We start from the raw sequence: 18158 nt of genomic DNA, 5'->3' as shown, positions 1-18158 counted from the left end.
TGTGCGTTATTATTGATAACAACAAATATGCCAATTTACCGATTCGGAAACATTAAATTATTATGAACGTGAATCATGCATTCAAAAAACTTGTTATTTTAATCTCATCCTTAAAAACTTTTATGGAAAAGAGAATAGAACTGTGAGCAACGTTGAAAGCATCGTCCTGTGCGGGAAAAAGCGTCATAAAATTACAAGAAATTCCACTTTAAGAATCAATCTTTACAGCGATTCGGATAAATAATTTGCAATCATTTCAGAAATAAATGGTTATTCTACTTAATATATCTGTGAGAATAACAATACATATTAAATTATTTGTTTTAACTATTCTATCTCTTTCTCTCTTCATAACGAAAAATTAAATTCGAACATATGACATAATAAAATGCTAATTTACTGCTCTAAACCCAAATTTATTGTTTTTATTAATTATTAGAAAATTTGTATTAAAGATAAAGACGTTGACTTAATATTACAATAACTTCTATTTTTTGAAAAACACAGCAAATTGTAAATAAAAAACAAATGCCAAAATAAATTATCAATTGATTGTTTTAAAAATATTTCATTATAAAAAATGGCAAAAATATTAAATCTTTATAAATGCATTTAAATGGAATAATTATATAATATAATAAAGAAGTCAAAAATAAAAAATTAATAATATTAGCTTTATTTAAAAGCAATATTAGCTTTATTTAAAATCGCTTAAATGTCTATATCGCTACAAGAATTTTAATACAATTAATTGTTCTCTTTTGATTTTGATATTAAAATGTTGCCTGAATTATTTGTTCTCTCGACATATATCAATGTAAAATTTACTGCTCATTGTTTAATTAAAAATAGAACATATGATGATGCTAGTACAAAGATAAAATATTATTAAAATTTATTATTAAAAAACATTAATTGCTCTCTTTTGATTTTAATGTGTATTCCTTAATTACTAACTGTTAAAATTATTACTGCAAAAATAAGCGAGCAATTACTTTTATAAATAATAAGTTTACAAAATTCTATGAATTACTCATTCAAATATTGTACATATATTTTTTTATCTTGGAAATTTAAAATAGTAATTGTTATTAAAAGTTTTTAATGGGAATAATGTATTAAAAAATCAATAACTTTATTTTTCATTATATTTTGATATTACCTATCTCGCGATTAATTCCGAAATACTGATCAATATCGATTAAATTGCAGTTATTTATATTTTTATTCGTCAAAAAAATATTTTTTAAAATTCCAAAAAATATCTTTTGACAATTTTCTTTAATTTCTTAATTATTCCATAAGTTTGACAACAGTGGATTAGCTCGTACTATTTCGAAATCAAATTATAATTAATGCGCGTATTGCACACAAAAATTAATGTTCCTCTTTATAAATCATCATAGATCGATAAAAGGACTCGCGCGAATGCGGCAAATATGTGTATTTACCGTCAGACACACACACACACACACACACACACACATATATATTTATGTGTAGATATATATAGGTATGTCTCGATATTTGTAATAATGGCGGTCTGGCCTGCACACGTATGTCCGAGGGGTCTTTGGACAGTGTTACTGGCAGCACTGCGCTGATTTCTCGGGGGATATAACAGAACTTGGAACGGTAATGTCAATCCAATCCACGTCCTCCTAATGCCTGTACTCGACAACGACCCTATCTCCTCGCGCTGCAGAACTGCGGTCATTCCTTCAGCGGCGCCTACAAGATCCTCCCTTTACTCCACTCCCAATTTAATTTCCCGATACCGGTCAGATCCGCGTTTCACGATAACAGAAAGAAAATATCGGACGATCCGATATACACTCGAAAAATGCGAAATGATAATGGGACGTTGAAACGGGGACAGTTTAGGAAAGTATAATTAAAAGTTGGTGATCTCCCAGCGGTTTGCGCGATTTCGTGAGCGCACATACAGGTACACATATCGAATCACGCGAACCACATATGCGACACGTGCGAATCTAACGACTCTCGGGGAGAGATCAAAGTTAACCGATTGGCAAGTCCGACAATGCGCACAACGACGACCGGCGATGCGATATGAACGCTTCAGTTTTGTACCTAATTCGTTATATTTAAGTTTGAATAGCGTAATCTCTGGGAATCCTAGAGTTTCATAATTGCTAAATGGTATCTCCGAAGGGAATAACCGCCGCTAGTCTTCATGGAACTCGTCATAGGAATTACCGCCGCTAACGCGCCGCTAGTATTCATTTGAAACGATTGTTTTCCGAGTTTCGCGTAATGTGTTACTCATTAATATGTCTGATGTTACCCATTAATGAGTAACACATTACGCGAAACTCGGAAAACAACCATCTCAAATGAATACTAGCGAGAGCACATTACGCGAGACACGTGTTTGTTTCATCGGCCGAAAAAATTGTAATAAAACCAGTTATAATTTCTCCTTCTCACGCCGTCTCCGCACAAAGGTTGGCGATCCATATAGCTATTACTGTTTTTTGAACTGCAGCTCTAAATATATCGATGTGCAGCCGAACCATCGCCTGAGGTCCTTTAACCAGAAGTTCTGTCTTCTGCCGACAGATCTTTTGCCTAGGATTTTCCCCTCTACCACCAGTCTCAGGAATTCATATTTCTCTCCACGCATTATGTGACCCAGATATTGCATTTTTCTCGTCTTGACCGTGAGTAGCAGTCCTTTTTGTTTGCCCATACGGTTTAATACTTCTACGTTGGTTATCTTCTGTATCCAGGAGATGCGTAACATTCGTCGGTAGAGGTACATTTCAAAAGCTTCAATAAATTTTTCAGTGCTAGGATCTAGGGTCCAACTCTCGCAGCCGTAGAGGAATATCGAGAAGACATAACATCTAAGCATACAGACTCTCAGTTCCAAGCTAAGCTCCCGTCTGGTGAAAAATGACCTCATGTTAATAAAGGCCGCTCTGGCTTGCTCAATCCGGGCTTTTATCTCCCTTTTAGGATTACACAAGTTGTTAACCGTAGCACCCAAATACTTAAGTGATGTTGCTTGTTCGATTGTTTCCCCGTGAATCGTCAGATGAGCACCTACTTGGGTCTTTGCGAATACCATGATCTTTGTCTTGGAGACATTCATGCAGAGACCAAATGATTCGCTATGTTCAACTATGCGATCCATCATACGTTGTAGGTCCACTATGTTGTCAGCAATCACGACAGTGTCGTCCGCGTATCTAATGTTGTTGATGTTATTGCCATTGATCTTTATTCCACCAGTTACTTCATTTAGAGATTCCTTGAAGATGGCTTCTGAGTATATGTTAAAGAGAATTGGTGATAACACACATCCTTGACGCACACCTTTTTTTATGAGAATAACTTCTGAGGTTTCACTCTCTACCCTAATTTCTCCTAATTTAAATTTCTCCTAGTTATAATTTATGCGCCAAATTTAATTACGAACGATATTGTTTAAATTAGATTCATCGTGAAATTTTTCTGTCGCATGGAAAGATGCTGAAATTCAGACAATTCTTGAGGCACTATAATTCCGCCGTGTACTTTCAATCCTCTTAAAGTGCACGGTACTTAACACGTCGTATTCACATTTTTCTCTTTTTTTCTTTCTCTTTCAATTTTTCTCTCGACGAGTTTTTTTATGTATTTCTACAAAAGAGATATGTATGCGCGTTTATTGACGCAAATATTTAAATTTTAATACTGCAGTATATATATATATATAATGAGATTATAATCTCGCAGAGCCAATTCTGTCGAATAATAAAAGTGATTTATTACTTTGCGTATTTTTAAAATAGTAGAACCGCTTTATTTTACATAATTAATAAGTACGTTGTAACATATATATATATATATATGTATATAAAATCGCAGAGAGAAAAGATTTTCACAAAAAAATTATCTCTGTTCATTTATCTGTGATCGTTGCTGTTTGGTCAACAGAAAAATTTTGCCCGAAGCAATCATTTCCTGTCGAGAGCTCGTGCTTGCTGACATATTTAACTCGCCAACTTTTTCGTCAATACGGTTATTTTTCCTGAGTCAATTATCTCAGACGGAGATTGTTTTCAATAGGATCAGAGTATCGATATATAATAAAACGAACGGAAACACGCGGAAGAAACTTAAGATCAGCAAAGTATAATATTGTTCTACTTGCATCTATAGTTACGTTAGCAGGAAGAACATCGATAGAAGAGTATTGGCTGAAGAATGTTGTAAAGAATTCTTGAAGAGATAAATCAGTAGTCTTATCGACTGCGAACTCTATACAAGTTTCTTAATATTAGGTTTCTTGAGACCTTTATAATGATATTTCCTTCATTCGAGTTTCCTAATAAGGAGCATCTTCGTATTCTAATTGAATCTTCGAACAAGGATATATCATCAAATAAAGCTAGTATACTATACGCTAATTATCGATCTCAAAACGCGTTTCAGTTTTATCTATTCGTTTGCACCAACAAATATTTTGTAGACACTAGATGAGCAGCCAGCGTGTTTATTTGTTTCTGACAGACGAGTGTATAGGAAAGCCTCAAAAACTTTGCTGACTGGATTTCACGATTGACAATCCCGCGAAACGAGCAGAATTGTGAAGCGTAAAATTTGCTCGGACAGCGAAGGGGAGAAGGAGGAGGGATGGGCGGTGTGGGGGAGGATTGGCCGGAAATGGCGGATGTCACGGTTGCCCGAGCTCCGAACGACATGTTGGTAATTGAGAGAGTATTCAAATGCTTGGCCGATACGTGACCGTTCTCCGGAAGCGTACTCGCCAATGTAAAGCACCTAATGGCGTTTTGGATAACACAGAGTTCACATCGCGGCTCCGTGCGGTTAACGCGTTTGCTTTGTCCAACTTAGAATTAGATGCGCGTATCGTGTAACAATATCGCGACGATATTAATGTTAATACAACAGCAACAACAACAGTCGTCCCTTTGGATCGTAAAACTACTTATTCATATTTATGCGAGACATAGTCATGCATACGAATTTATTAATAAGGGTGGAAATCGGTTTATTCATTTTGCTTAGTAGAAAATACAGAGAATAGCACATATGTCTCCCAATAATTACATCTTTTAAAAGAACATATATATATATATATATATATATATATATATATATATATATATATATAACATATATATAAATAACCTGTTTTGTAAAGAGAAGAAAAATCCATCATACAGCTCATTAAAAGTTCTTATATTACAGTTAATATATTTCGTGCAAAATTAAATATTAATATATTAAATTATTTTTGTTAGACTTTGAAAGTTTATAATCAAGTATAAACGAGAATATTTAAGGGAAAATGTTTAAGTTGCCTTGAACTAAAATACAATTTATTCCTATGCACACATCGTCGATCGATGGAAAGCAATCGAAAAAGTTTATCATCAGTTTTCAATTAAACGTAATTTAACTTCCTCTCGTGTATATAGCTCTTCACGTAATTTAATCTCTTTGATGTTGACATCTGACTAACTTATAAAATTCGGCATAAGTCCGAAGGTAAAATTACAAATTTAATTTAGACAGTTATATCAGTGAGAAGTCCATCATGTTGCGCCAAAGTGGCGTTTTTATTGTATCGAACGGATTAATTAAAGATAAAAATTAATTAAAGATCGAATATTGAATTGCTCAATAGCTAAATACGCTTAGGTTATTTAACAAACAATTGGTCAATCAATATATTTTTGAATTTTCATCAATCAGACACGCGCAATGATCATAAAATCAGGATCAGGATTAATTCCTGAACTTTTTCTTGTTGTATCATAAATCATAATGGATCATATTGCAAATCTTAATTGTTTTCCGCATCGGCGCATGGTCGATATGTGATGAAAATGCGCACGGTTTTATATATATATATATATATATATATATATATATATATATATATGTATATATATATATATACACACACACACACACACACATACGAACAGCTAATCTAAAAATCCATCAGTAGAAGCCGTAAATCACGGACCTCCAGCGTTTCGCATTATATGAGACACGTTCCAATAATCGCGAATTGCTTCGAAACGTAATATACCGCGACTCCTGCCAATAAAATTCCTTTTTGCCGTTCGCGATAGTCCATATACGAGTCTGCAACGTGACGAGAGGGTCCTCCCATAGAAACCGATATACTGATATAGTAAGAGATAAATCTTTCGCCGCTGCGTGATCTATTCTTGAAAATAGATCGCGAGGTCGGCGAAGCGAGCGACCGAATTAAATCGCGCAAGTCGGGCAGAAGAATCGCGAAAAAGCGATTCCATGATCGAAACTTTTAACCGTCTCTCTCTTCCTAAAACTTGTGTGGAAAATTAACAGACAATTAAATTTCCGTAACATCGTATAAAATTTTTATTCGCATATTACTGTTTATTCGAGAGAGGGAGATAAATTTTATCCATTTCTTTTTTTCCTCTATTCTCTCGCGTCACAAATGATATGGATGATTAATCATCCTAAATTATATACATCATTTTAATGGTAATTCCCTAAAGGATAATGCATTTGAAACTTTGTCTATAGACACCGAATATGCAATTTTGCATTGAATTTGTGATTAAATGATACAATAATTATTGATATATTTTTCTTCAGAGATTTCTATTTAACTGCACTTATAATGAAAACTCGATATATTGCAGTTTTTAATATTAATTAATTATTGTGTTTAATTAACTATTATTAATAAATATTACAGATATAAAAAAATCTGCTTTATGACTACTATTTCACAATTCTAAGAATATAATTCTTGTGTGATTGACGTCTACGCTTGTTGGTCGCAGAGTGACCTTTTCCGCGTCCATCAATTAGACAACGTTTTACGCACGCGAGATCGATGATAATCCGTGAACAACCGCGACAACCAGGTGAGTCTAAGTTTTATATAGCACTCAACCCTCCCCCGACTGATCAATTTTACCGAGTGCGAGATTGCGCGATGATTGATCGTGATAAGGAGTGAGAACACGATCGAGTAATTCTATTAGCATCACGATAAAGGGCAAGCAATGTTCAACTTGAACGAGAAATTAATTTTACTAAAATGCTGATTGATTGATAAACAAAATTTAAAAAAAGAAAGTTTTTAATACATCTGATCGATTTCACAGCGAGATGTATCAAGGTGAAAGAAATCTGACAAAACCGCAACAAAACTATTATCACGAATCAAGCAGAAAAATTTATCGAAAATTGATGATTTAATTACACTCGATGATCATTTTCCGCCATAAACCGCCGATTATAATCGGTGCAAGAAGTACACGAGATGCAAATCGGGGAAATCATTAAAATTACTGTGGCGATTAGATCCGCTATACGAGGTTTCCACGTGCATGCATGCTACGGCGGCTTATAGCAGAGAGGTATATTAAATATACCACGCTAAACCACCCTACCTTTTATGCCCTCGTTCCGTAAATGTCCGTGTATATCTTTATCGTTGGCTATGCAGCAGCGCGAGTGGCTTGTAAAAAAGAACGAGGACGTGAAATATTTCATTCTGGCGAGCGGGAGAGTGTCCGTCCGACGTTCCATTAGTGCCCCCCTCGTTCAGCAAACTCATCATTATCGCGGATGTAACGGGTAGGTACACATCTGCCAGGCCATATTCTCCTCCCCCTCTTTTATTTTTCCTTTTTTTAAGAATATACGCCGTCTATCTCTGCCATTATACGAAAAAATATTAGACACAGCTGGTGTGTTTTCATTTAGAGTTATTCCGAGGAATTTTGAGGGATGTATCCTTGTAAAAGTAAAATAGAGATGACCGAGGTAAATCGACGAAACGCAAATAAATCACACACGCCATAAGAAAAATACCTATTCTTACATCGATTATGGCATAAAACTTGAAAGTAATCTGGATTAAAGTGTGTTTTCTTCTTTATCTATTTATTTCCCCGATTAACGCACAATGCTCAGGTCGAAAGCATCTCGTGTAATCCGCCTCTTGACGGTTCTGTAACATTATTACATCTCGCCGTATTTGTGTCACATTCGCGATTATTGCCGACGTGAAACAGTTTAATGTTCCGCAGAGTTTTGTTACACGCGAATTATCGATAAAATTTTTGCCCGAATGATATTAAATATTTTTACGTGAATGTTGCTGTTTTAATTATTTCATATTATTAAATTAATGATTATGCATTTTCGTTAGAAAAACTTAGTAAAAATTTAAGTAATCTAATGCCCTGCAAAGCGCCCAATTCGTTTAATACGAACCCCAATGACGGCGATACCGCCGAGTTTATCACTTAGATTATTATTCAGGTGCGAATTACTCTCGCGATTGCACTTAACTAATTGGTCCATTAAATTATACGTTACGTTTTAATCAGAGGGATATCACGCGCCATCCACATTCAAATAATATATATCATTGCCTCAGTCGTCGTACAAATTCGTATTTACTGCGAATCGCGAGATGATTTATCCCGCTGTCCCTTTAATCACAGTAATGAATATCATCGGGAGAAAAAATCGTCCGGCAGATAAACCGATGTTTTATGGCTGGAAAAAGTTTTTCCTTTTTTAAATTGTCCGAAAAGGAGTTCTTAATCATGGCTGATAAGCAGAAAACGAAATGGAAGGGGATGAATAAAGGTCTAAGCCTCGTAATTGGCATTTTGATCACCGACTTATGAGAACGCTTCATGCCAATCTGTCGCTGCCCTTATAATCAATCAAAGCGACGTGATTAATGGCCGAAGGATAATGAAAAATGATTTAGGGTGACACGAGCGAGACTGTAGCGTTCATTTGCTGCGCATCGACATTATTGCTAATGATCGCACGAGATTTCATATAGCTATAATACAGTTGAATAAAAACAGGTCAAAATATATCGAAATATCTGCAGAAGCTTCAATAGAGTGATTCAGATTTTTTACAACGACAAGAATTCTATATACACAGTGTATTTCTTAATTATTATCCCGTTATCATATCATAAATATATCGTAAATAATAAGCATATAAATGTCATAATTCATGTTTTTAAAAATACCACGAACAAGGGAACAAAAGTAAAGAAAAAAAAATCTAAATTATACGTGGGATGTTATATTTCGCCGAAAACTAAAGTACTCGTAGCACTTCTAGTACTCATCGCCATCTAATTGTTTCATTCGCGGGCAGTTCTTAATTCGCCAAACGTGCTCGAATAACGTGGGCGCGCGTTTGCAGCCTGTCCTGATCCAGTATTTAATTCAGGTGTCACCTGTGTGCTTAAGCACGCGCGCTTAAGGCTCGTACATCGCGCCGCAACGCTGTGCCGAGCTAAATCAAACAACGTTGCAAATTGCAAATGGGAACTAATTGCTTTCGCGCTTTACTTACAACCGCAGTAACGTTTTAACAAGCCCCGATGCAGAGGAGCGCGAGCGCGAGCCGAGGGGCCTCTGCTTCCGATCTCTCGGATCTAACGAGGAATTTAATGCGCATAAAGGACAACGCAATACGCACGGTATTTCCAATTAGCATGACAAAAGTGAAACTCAATGACGTATACGCCGTCCTCTTCCCGCGTGCATGTCGATTGCGTAATAACGGGAGAAAATCGGTAATCAGATTGCGTGAAAATCGCGGCAATGGACGCGCGCATGATGTTTCCATTGTCATCATATTTTAATGTAATTTGTGGAAGACGCAAAAGTTCGCGTATGTAACGCGTTTTGATTACGTACGATCAAAGCTTTCATGCAAGATTTCCATCCACGTGTGAGGAGCGTTTAATTTACATGGCGCTTTTCGCAAACGTACTTCAACTCTCTTCGCAACATCACTTCCATTGATTAAATACGATAGAAACTTAAATCCTATCTTTTCTATTTTTATCAGCTAATTTATATTATATCTTTTTTTTGATCGTAGCATTGCACAAAACAGATTCCAAATTGTTATGAATTTTTTTCTTGGCTTTTCGAATGCATATAATAGCGCGATAAAGTACGATCGTTTATCGTCGTGTCAAAGAAGTTAAAGATCCATAAAGAACTTTATGAAGTTGTGCGAAGAAAATATGTCGAAAGTTTATCTCAGGCACATTTATATCGAGCATTAATGATAACCTTGTCTCCCTTTTCGCGTCACAAATTTGTAGAACCTTTCTGTAAATTAATTTCCTCCAGTCACACGCGAATGGCATATTGTTGATTCTAAAAATGTGTCTCGTTAAACATCGGCGAAAAGTAAAATCACACGGAAACGATCTCGCATCGTTCGTCAAATAAAGCAATTAAGCGTTTGTTATTTCTATCGGACGAATGGGCACTTGCGACAAACGACTAATGAGATCTTTCGATTTATCCTCTCGTCACGAGAAGAAACGTGCCGTCTTCCGGTTGTCTTCACTTCGCGATCGTTTCGAAGAATACGCTCTACTTGTCCATCGTTTTGACGATTTTACAACATAAAACTTACAACGGTCACAGTCGCAGACGAGGGTAAAAGATCGTCTTCCATGGGGAGTGCATCGGCAAAATGGGAAAGATGCACTGTATTATATGAAGCATCGACGCTTTCATGACGCCACGACGTTATTTGCGAAACGGTGTTTGTCCGCGCGGTGTATGCGTGTGTTAGCTGGTGGTCGTCGGTGTGTTTGCCCTGATGATACAATTGTATGTACAGCGTAGGAGGCCCTGTTCGTCCCGGCGTAGGCACGGTGCGCGTGTTGGTCTGATGGCGACAACCAACGTGCATAGGCCCCCGCGTACGTTGGATATCTATGTTTGTCCATCCAGAATATGGGTTTACGATGCGGCCGGCCATCGTGTTACAGATTTGCGGCGGAATCACTAAGGAGAATCCCTAAATAAGCGGTTCTGAGACTCGCCGAAGGATAATAAGCGAGGATTGGGTAATCCCTCTCTCGTTTTATATCTATTATGATCGTTAAATGATCTCTATGAATCTGCATCTCATTTGCAATGTAATATTGATGACATTTTGATTGTAAACCCGATGTTTCAAACGTAATTCTCTGACGATTTAATGTAAAAAGTAGAGAAAAAAAATGTATATGGAATGAAGATTTCGCGTTTTTAGAAAAAATAGTATTAAAAACAAAATGATTCTAAAGCTAAGTATTTTTAATTTACTTTTTATTTAAATAACTATCTAATTATCTAACTATTTTACACAATTTAGAGGAAAAATCTTTTCTGTCTCTCAATTATAATTTTCACTATACTTTCACACACAAAAACAATCTAAATATTAATTATGATATTAATTATAATTACTCTGATAAAATCTCTGCAAAATAATAAATTTAATCGAGTGACGAATTTTCTAATATTTCACGTTAACGGAGATTTAATCATTGCTTATTAAATAAAAATTGTGCTTATTAAACAAAAAATACCGACCTTAATTTGAGAACGGTTTTATAAATAGGTTTTCCGAAATAAGGGAGTAAATGGAGTTGGCGAAAAGTATTAATGCGAGGCATGGAAGTAAGATAAGTGAGCCGTATGGCGGTCGCTTCCCCCCGTGCCACATTCCCCGCGGCCGCCAGATATCCGGGATCGCGAAACTAATTCCAGCCTCTAATGGTTCTGCCAATAGCAATTTCTGTAAGACTGAATAGTGATTCTCAGATATTAAGAGAACGAGAAACTTTCCTTCGACGGTTCCGCACGGTACGTAAGGGTTCTGCTCTCTCGTGCAATTTCCGTCCACTCTCTATCTTTCTCTCTCATACCTTATTCTTGTTCCATTCTCCTAGCTATCCCTGAACGCTCTAGGTAGAGGTATTAAACACCTAATGGGCTTTTTTTGTTACGTCGATAGCGAAAAGAACCGCAATGATTGATTTTCCTCTAACTAACGGTGAGCCTTTTTATCTTCGAACGAACGCCGAAAAATTCAATCTAAACTAATTGTAAGTGGAAACCATTGTACTAATTATTAAAATTCATCCTTAATAATCGCGATAAATTAGCGTGTGATGAAAATTATTTAATAATAGAGGATTAAAAATAAAAATATTGTTATATTTTTTACATTGGAGTAAATAAGAACAATTGTGTAATTTACACAATGGTACATGTAAATATATATATAAATCTGCAAATTTTCGAATCAAATTCATTCTTATCTTTAATCGAAATTTTTTCCATTTTTATTTTACTTTGATGTTTTTAAGTTTTGACATGTTTTATTACCACATTTAGACGCATTGCTTTTGCAAATTTTTTAACACGCGATATGTAATAATCCGATTATATTATCAAAAAAATACAGGGACACATCGTAATATCAGGAATATTACACAATGCGTGATATATTGATTGTCACCGTTTCTTTTGCAAGCTATTCGAAGTCGTTAAATGATTTATAAATGTATTTCCTCGTATAAAATATACAAATGACATATGCAGTCAGAGTGATGTCCACGAATGATTGTTTATGCAATCTATTTCCGGCGTGTCTCGAAATACAAGTTCGCGTAATTCGCGATACACATCAACGATGCATTCAATTATAACCATTGTGTGGTTGCCAAAAATTTTTTGCTCATACATCTTGAAAGATAATCTCTTTCGATTTTCCGCTCGCGAAATATAATTTTCAATTTCCTCCTTCCTGTCGAGAACGATAAAGATTTTCGCGACGCGCGATCTCTTATAATAGCAAATTATCTTTCTTTAAGACGCACAATTTACGAGAGCAATATGCTCACTCGATATCCAATAGAGAATCTTATTCTTGAGGCATGAATGAATCGAAACGCCGATTCTTGGGTCGTTTCAATTCTTCACCTCCTTTTGTATCTACACAAAAGTCTTACCTTTCATCTCTGGCGAGAGGCAAAGAATTATGGCGGTGCATACCATCACGATTACGAGAAATGCTAGGTAAAGCATCGAGTATCCATAAAAGGTGATGGTTAGGTCATGAAGATGCAGAACTTGGTCGATACTATGATGAAGCAGTTAGCTGTAGACGGAAGACGAGAGCCTTAACTTCAGTACCAAAAAGCTTGGATACCTGCAAGCAATCGGACAGCAGTTAAAGCCAATCATCATCAATAACCGCTATTAAAAGTACTATCAAATACGCAGACACGTCCACATTCAGCCACATAATCTTTTACGTAAAAGATGCCGATCACGAAATCCGACATCGCGACGATGAAAAGTCTAAAAAAGTGTCTATTTATATTTATGAAAATTTCCAGACTTTTTCCGTATAACAAAAATAAAACACTACAAATTTCTATTTTTATTTAATGATAATATTTATCTCAGGTGAGAACAGAAAAGTAGGTTTAATAGAGTAAATATTAATCTATTATTCCACCTTAATGGAGATTTCTATCCTAATATCGATTTCTTTAATAACTTGATCATCTTTAATAATTAAATTTCATTCGATTTTTCTAATTCGATCATGAAATCCATAATCAACTTCTTAATCAATCATGTTCAGCCATCAGCACTAATCCCTTTCCATATCGGAACCATTATTTCTTCCGTCGAGCTTCGTCGAAAATAGAAGTTTAGGATTAGGTACTTTCCGGAATACACAGAATACTGATCCGGAAATATAGAATTATATTTTTAAATATCGGAACCCAAAGTCTAAGAACGCTGGAAAACACCGGGATTGGTAATTCTATTCGCATTTTTATCACAATATACATCATACCACTACCATGAGTATAGCAAGCATTTCTATATACTCCTGTGCAAATGCTCTGGTCGCACTGATTCAACGTTTTCGTTAGAGAAAAAAACAGCGTATATAATACCAACTGTGCTTGTACGGGCCGGCTCTTGTTTTTAACGCACAGTCGCGTTGTTAGTAGAATAAATATTTTCATGCGAGTTCTGTATACGAAACTGTTGTAGAAGCGCACTGTTTGCGAGAGCGCGTTACATCTATGAGTACCTTTTCTTTTTCTTTGACGTTTGTTTTATCTTCGTCGATTAATTCCGGAGAATTACACTAGTGTTCTCTAAGCAGCCGCGAAATTCGGCGATATAACTCGCAACTGCATAATCATAAATATTGGTTTAATCTATCTATTATCTGAGATGTCGAATTGACACACATATTATGGCGTGATTAATTAATTACACCTATGTTTGCAATTATCCTTGAAATATTGCATTATCTTTTATATTATGGAATCTTATTATATCTTTTCTCCTGCGAATACACATCTAAATACGTAGAAAAAGAAATTTATTTCAAATTTATTCCAACAGTATTTATTATATGTTTAATCTCTTGCTTTATTTAATATTGTTAATATTATTTAGCGTCAAACATCTTTTCTCTTACGTTAAAGCATGTTTTTTTTTTATATTTTTATTAAATTATTACATATTTTATTTTTTTATAATTTTCTTATCATTTTTTACTTTATTAAAATAAATTATTAGTAATTATTTATATTAGTAATTATATTTTTATCTCAAAATACATTACACTCAAATTGCGAAAAAAATGTGAATTTTAGATTAAAATATTTTTTCTTTTTGAAAAATAGTAGCTTATTTTAAAATTTGATGAATTTTTTTCACCACATCTATATAATTATATTTAATTCATACTCTCTCGATTTTTTCTTTCATTTATTGATTATCAAGCTTTTTCCGATATTATATTTTCTTTTTCACCATTTTCCCATTTAATAATTTTTAGTGATATTTCAATATATAAAAAATTAAAAATATTATATTGAAAAAAAGTTATTATATAATTATTTAAAAACATTGTGTATAATTTTTTATCTTTTTTTAACTTTTGCAAATTAAATCATATTTACAAAAGCAGAATGCTTAAAAAAATTATAGTACCGTACCGTAAAGTAAAAATACAGTACGGTATCGATTGTTTTTATTGCTGTATGACTTTTCATGAGATATATATATTAAAATAACGTTATACTTGAGAATTCGAGAAGGATAAATACCGTGAAGAATGAAATGCCGGACTCCTATCATTTTAGCGGGAATACCATGTCGTCTTCGAAACAGCCTGCTCGGGAATCGATTGATCGGTCTTCTGGACGGTGAGACAGGCTCCTCTACATTGATATTCAGTAGCAACCCTCGTCTCTTCGAACCGTCAAGAAATTTTACCCCGGGCATTGCAACACGCGCGTTCCCCGTGGAATCGCTAAGTTCGTCGTCGACAACGGCGGTTCGAGTATCGAATAATTATACAAGTCGAGTAAGTAGCCAATGTCGTGACAAGAGTGACGAACGGAATTCGTCTATATAGTGTGATATCGTTATATAAAATTCCTTCGAAGGATTCTTATTCCACGACGAGCATATCGATCCCAATCGATAATTATATCCATCACTAAATAACCAATGAAAAAGGAAGCAATAGACGATATTATTTAAATTTTTCTCGCAATACTATATTTATTTTCCGGTATCATATTATTTTAAATTTATACTTCACATTATTTATTATTACTCGAAATTGTGATATTTATTTATAGGAAGTTTCTTTAGTTTATAAATTTATAGTCAATTACGTTTAAAAAAATTGCAATTTTATCGATAAAAGAAACGTCAAATAATAGTAACTCTGATCGAATGTTCAGATTTTTATATTTTACACGATGAAATCCTATATCGATATATATTCCAGGGGAACAATCAAAGAGCACAAGTGAGCTTTGCAACGGAATGGCTTTGATCGTTCTATTAAATATCTCTTGTCTATTGAATAAATCCATACCGTTATATGTGGGTATGATAGAGATATTTCTATTCATCGATGAAAACGATTGTTGATATTTCGGTCCACTTGTGATATCCCTGCCGATCTGGCGAAACCGATGCATTCAGGTATTAAACTGAAATATCAAATCAACAACAGAGTATAACGATGTATCTCCACCCGATTTTATAAATCCGGATCGATCCGCAGATATATCCTTGAAAAACAGAAAACTCTTGTGCAACAAACCTCAAACGGCAATAAAGTATCATAAATATTTATCGATCTTTAGATACCTGTACCTGTACGTGTACAACGTGCGTATATGCAACTATCAGTATAATATACGATAATATAACGAAGAATCATACGCTAATTCTTCATTTTGTTACAAAGAGTGATGAGTGCTTTGCATTAAAAATATTGTCTCTTAAAAAGCAAAACGGAACGTTCCTGTTGATTTATTCGCAGCATGCACATATACTCATTCATCGTGCGAGTTGCAAACTTATATATTAATTACATGACGATGTGAAAGTAATTACTGATAGAAATCAATTTGTCTCGCTTCGTCAATTTTCACTAGTCCGATTAATATATCGGCTTTAGAACTCCAGGCATCCAACTGATGCAAATTAAATTATTTATCGGATATTATATGCTGCGAATGAGAATTTGAGCATCGCCTCGTTTCGCTTAATGACAAAATCGTGTTCGGTACATGGCTCTTGTGATGAATATCACGAAGCATCGATAAAAAGAAGAACAAATCATTGAAAAATATCTGTACGAATTGAATGGCACATACTTATCCGTATTGTAAAATATGTTTAATAATTTTAAAAAAGACGCGGATGTATAAAAGGGAGAATGCGTAAAGAGGAATTCGACGAAAAGTTAATAGAATGTGAAACGTTTCGCGAGTCGTAAAGAAATCTCGATTGGCACTTGAAGCTTCGAAGGCGGACGGGTTCGATATTAAATTAGAATATTCTCAACGTATATGATGCTGCATATATATATGTGTGTATGTATGTGTATGTATGTATATATGTACATATTCTCGCATAAGACTTCTTCTCGTGTGGAGATGCGAGTGCATCCACCCGCTTTGAATATCAATTCCTTTTTCCAACGTAAGAGGAAAATCTATATTCACGCGCGTCCATACCTAAAGATCCGTGGCCTGTTGAATCTTTTTCAATTTATCGATCGATTCCATCTCGTATTACTCGGAATAATTCAATCGTTAATAAGAAATCATTATGTTTCTCATGACTTTGGTATCGATACATTAATAAAGCGTCAACTACAAGTGATTAAAAATTAAATATCTCGTAAATCTGAAAAATTTCAGTTATACAGACAAAAGACATAATATTAAACTTGTTAATACGTAAATTGATTAAATAATTATGCAATTATGCGATCATCAAATATACAAAAATCTGTTTGAAGTTATACTATTACATTTTTTTCGAAGCAACCATTTGCGCAAACAATCGAGATTTCGATGACAAACGAGAGGAAAAGAAATCACGCGCGATTCCGACGTAAAATTACGCGTTAAGAAAATGCATGTGCATGCAGGCGGTTATTCGCGCCGCGTACGAATAATGATACGCGTGCATCGCCGACCCTTTCCTCTTCCCCTCCGCCTCCCCGTGCCTCCCCGCCAGCTACCCCTTTGTAAGAAATTCCGGCATCAGGAAACGCGCGGGGCGAAAATCATGGCTGACTAGCTGGCGTGTCTGGAGACCGTAAGAAATGATAATACAGCCTAGAGATGTGTGCGTGCACCTATGCTGCGCAGCCCCTATATGCACCGCGGATGCCTCGACGGACTCGTATGGCTCGCCAGGAAAGGGGGGAGGAGGGGGAGAGGGTGATATTTATGTTCGCCGTAGCGTGAGCGCGAAACATACCTCGCCAAGCCCCTTCTCGACTCCGAACCGTCAAGCACACCCACACAGACGCTTTCGGCGTTTGACCGTTATTTCGAGGTGTAATTCGCCAGATTACCATCGGATTGAGTAATTTCGCCGTAATCGCGTATACGGCCGAATCCTTTCGGCCAGCTCCTTCGACGTATGTACACGACATGCGACGTCGATGACCATAATTTCCCGTCGCGTACCGTTTAATAACACGTGTGTCGACCACATACGAGCCGTGATCGAGCGGATAAGCTTCAAAATGGATATGCGGAAGATACATGACTGTGAATTTGCTGAAATTAAAGACGACAAGATTCGTTTAGCTGTATCGTAAACGTTTTAATATTAATATATGTCGAAAGAGAGATGTTATAGATGTCAAAATTATAGAAGGGGAGTCTTGTGGAGACCTTTAATTTTGATTTCTAGTCTTTATATATGTCGAAATATCTCACTTTATTATTGTACAGTGATACTATAAAA

The 18158-nt window shown here is 35.3% G+C and overlaps 2 protein-coding genes across 5 annotated transcripts in view; one reads left to right on the top strand and one right to left on the bottom strand.

Annotated features, from left to right (window-relative positions):
* Stub1 (STIP1 homology and U-box containing protein 1) overlaps positions 1-18158 on the top strand; it is a 190730-nt gene that overhangs the window by 167879 nt on the left and 4693 nt on the right. The window lies entirely within an intron of this gene.
* Positions 1-18158, bottom strand: part of LOC145963504 (opioid-binding protein/cell adhesion molecule homolog) — a 281149-nt gene that overhangs the window by 262481 nt on the left and 510 nt on the right. The window contains exon 2 of the mRNA XM_083085532.1: positions 12842-13041. The gene's annotated coding sequence lies outside the window, so the exon portion shown is untranslated. The remainder of the gene's footprint in view (positions 1-12841; positions 13042-18158) is intronic.

The sequence above is a fragment of the Camponotus vicinus genome, unplaced genomic scaffold, assembly GCF_025532165.1.
Source record: "Camponotus vicinus isolate PSW18456_S1 unplaced genomic scaffold, iyCamVici1.0 SCAF_1, whole genome shotgun sequence".
NCBI classification, from domain to species: Eukaryota; Metazoa; Arthropoda; class Insecta; order Hymenoptera; family Formicidae; genus Camponotus; species Camponotus vicinus.
The sequence above is the reverse complement of the archived record's forward strand: the minus strand, read 5'-3'. Positions and strand labels throughout refer to the sequence as shown.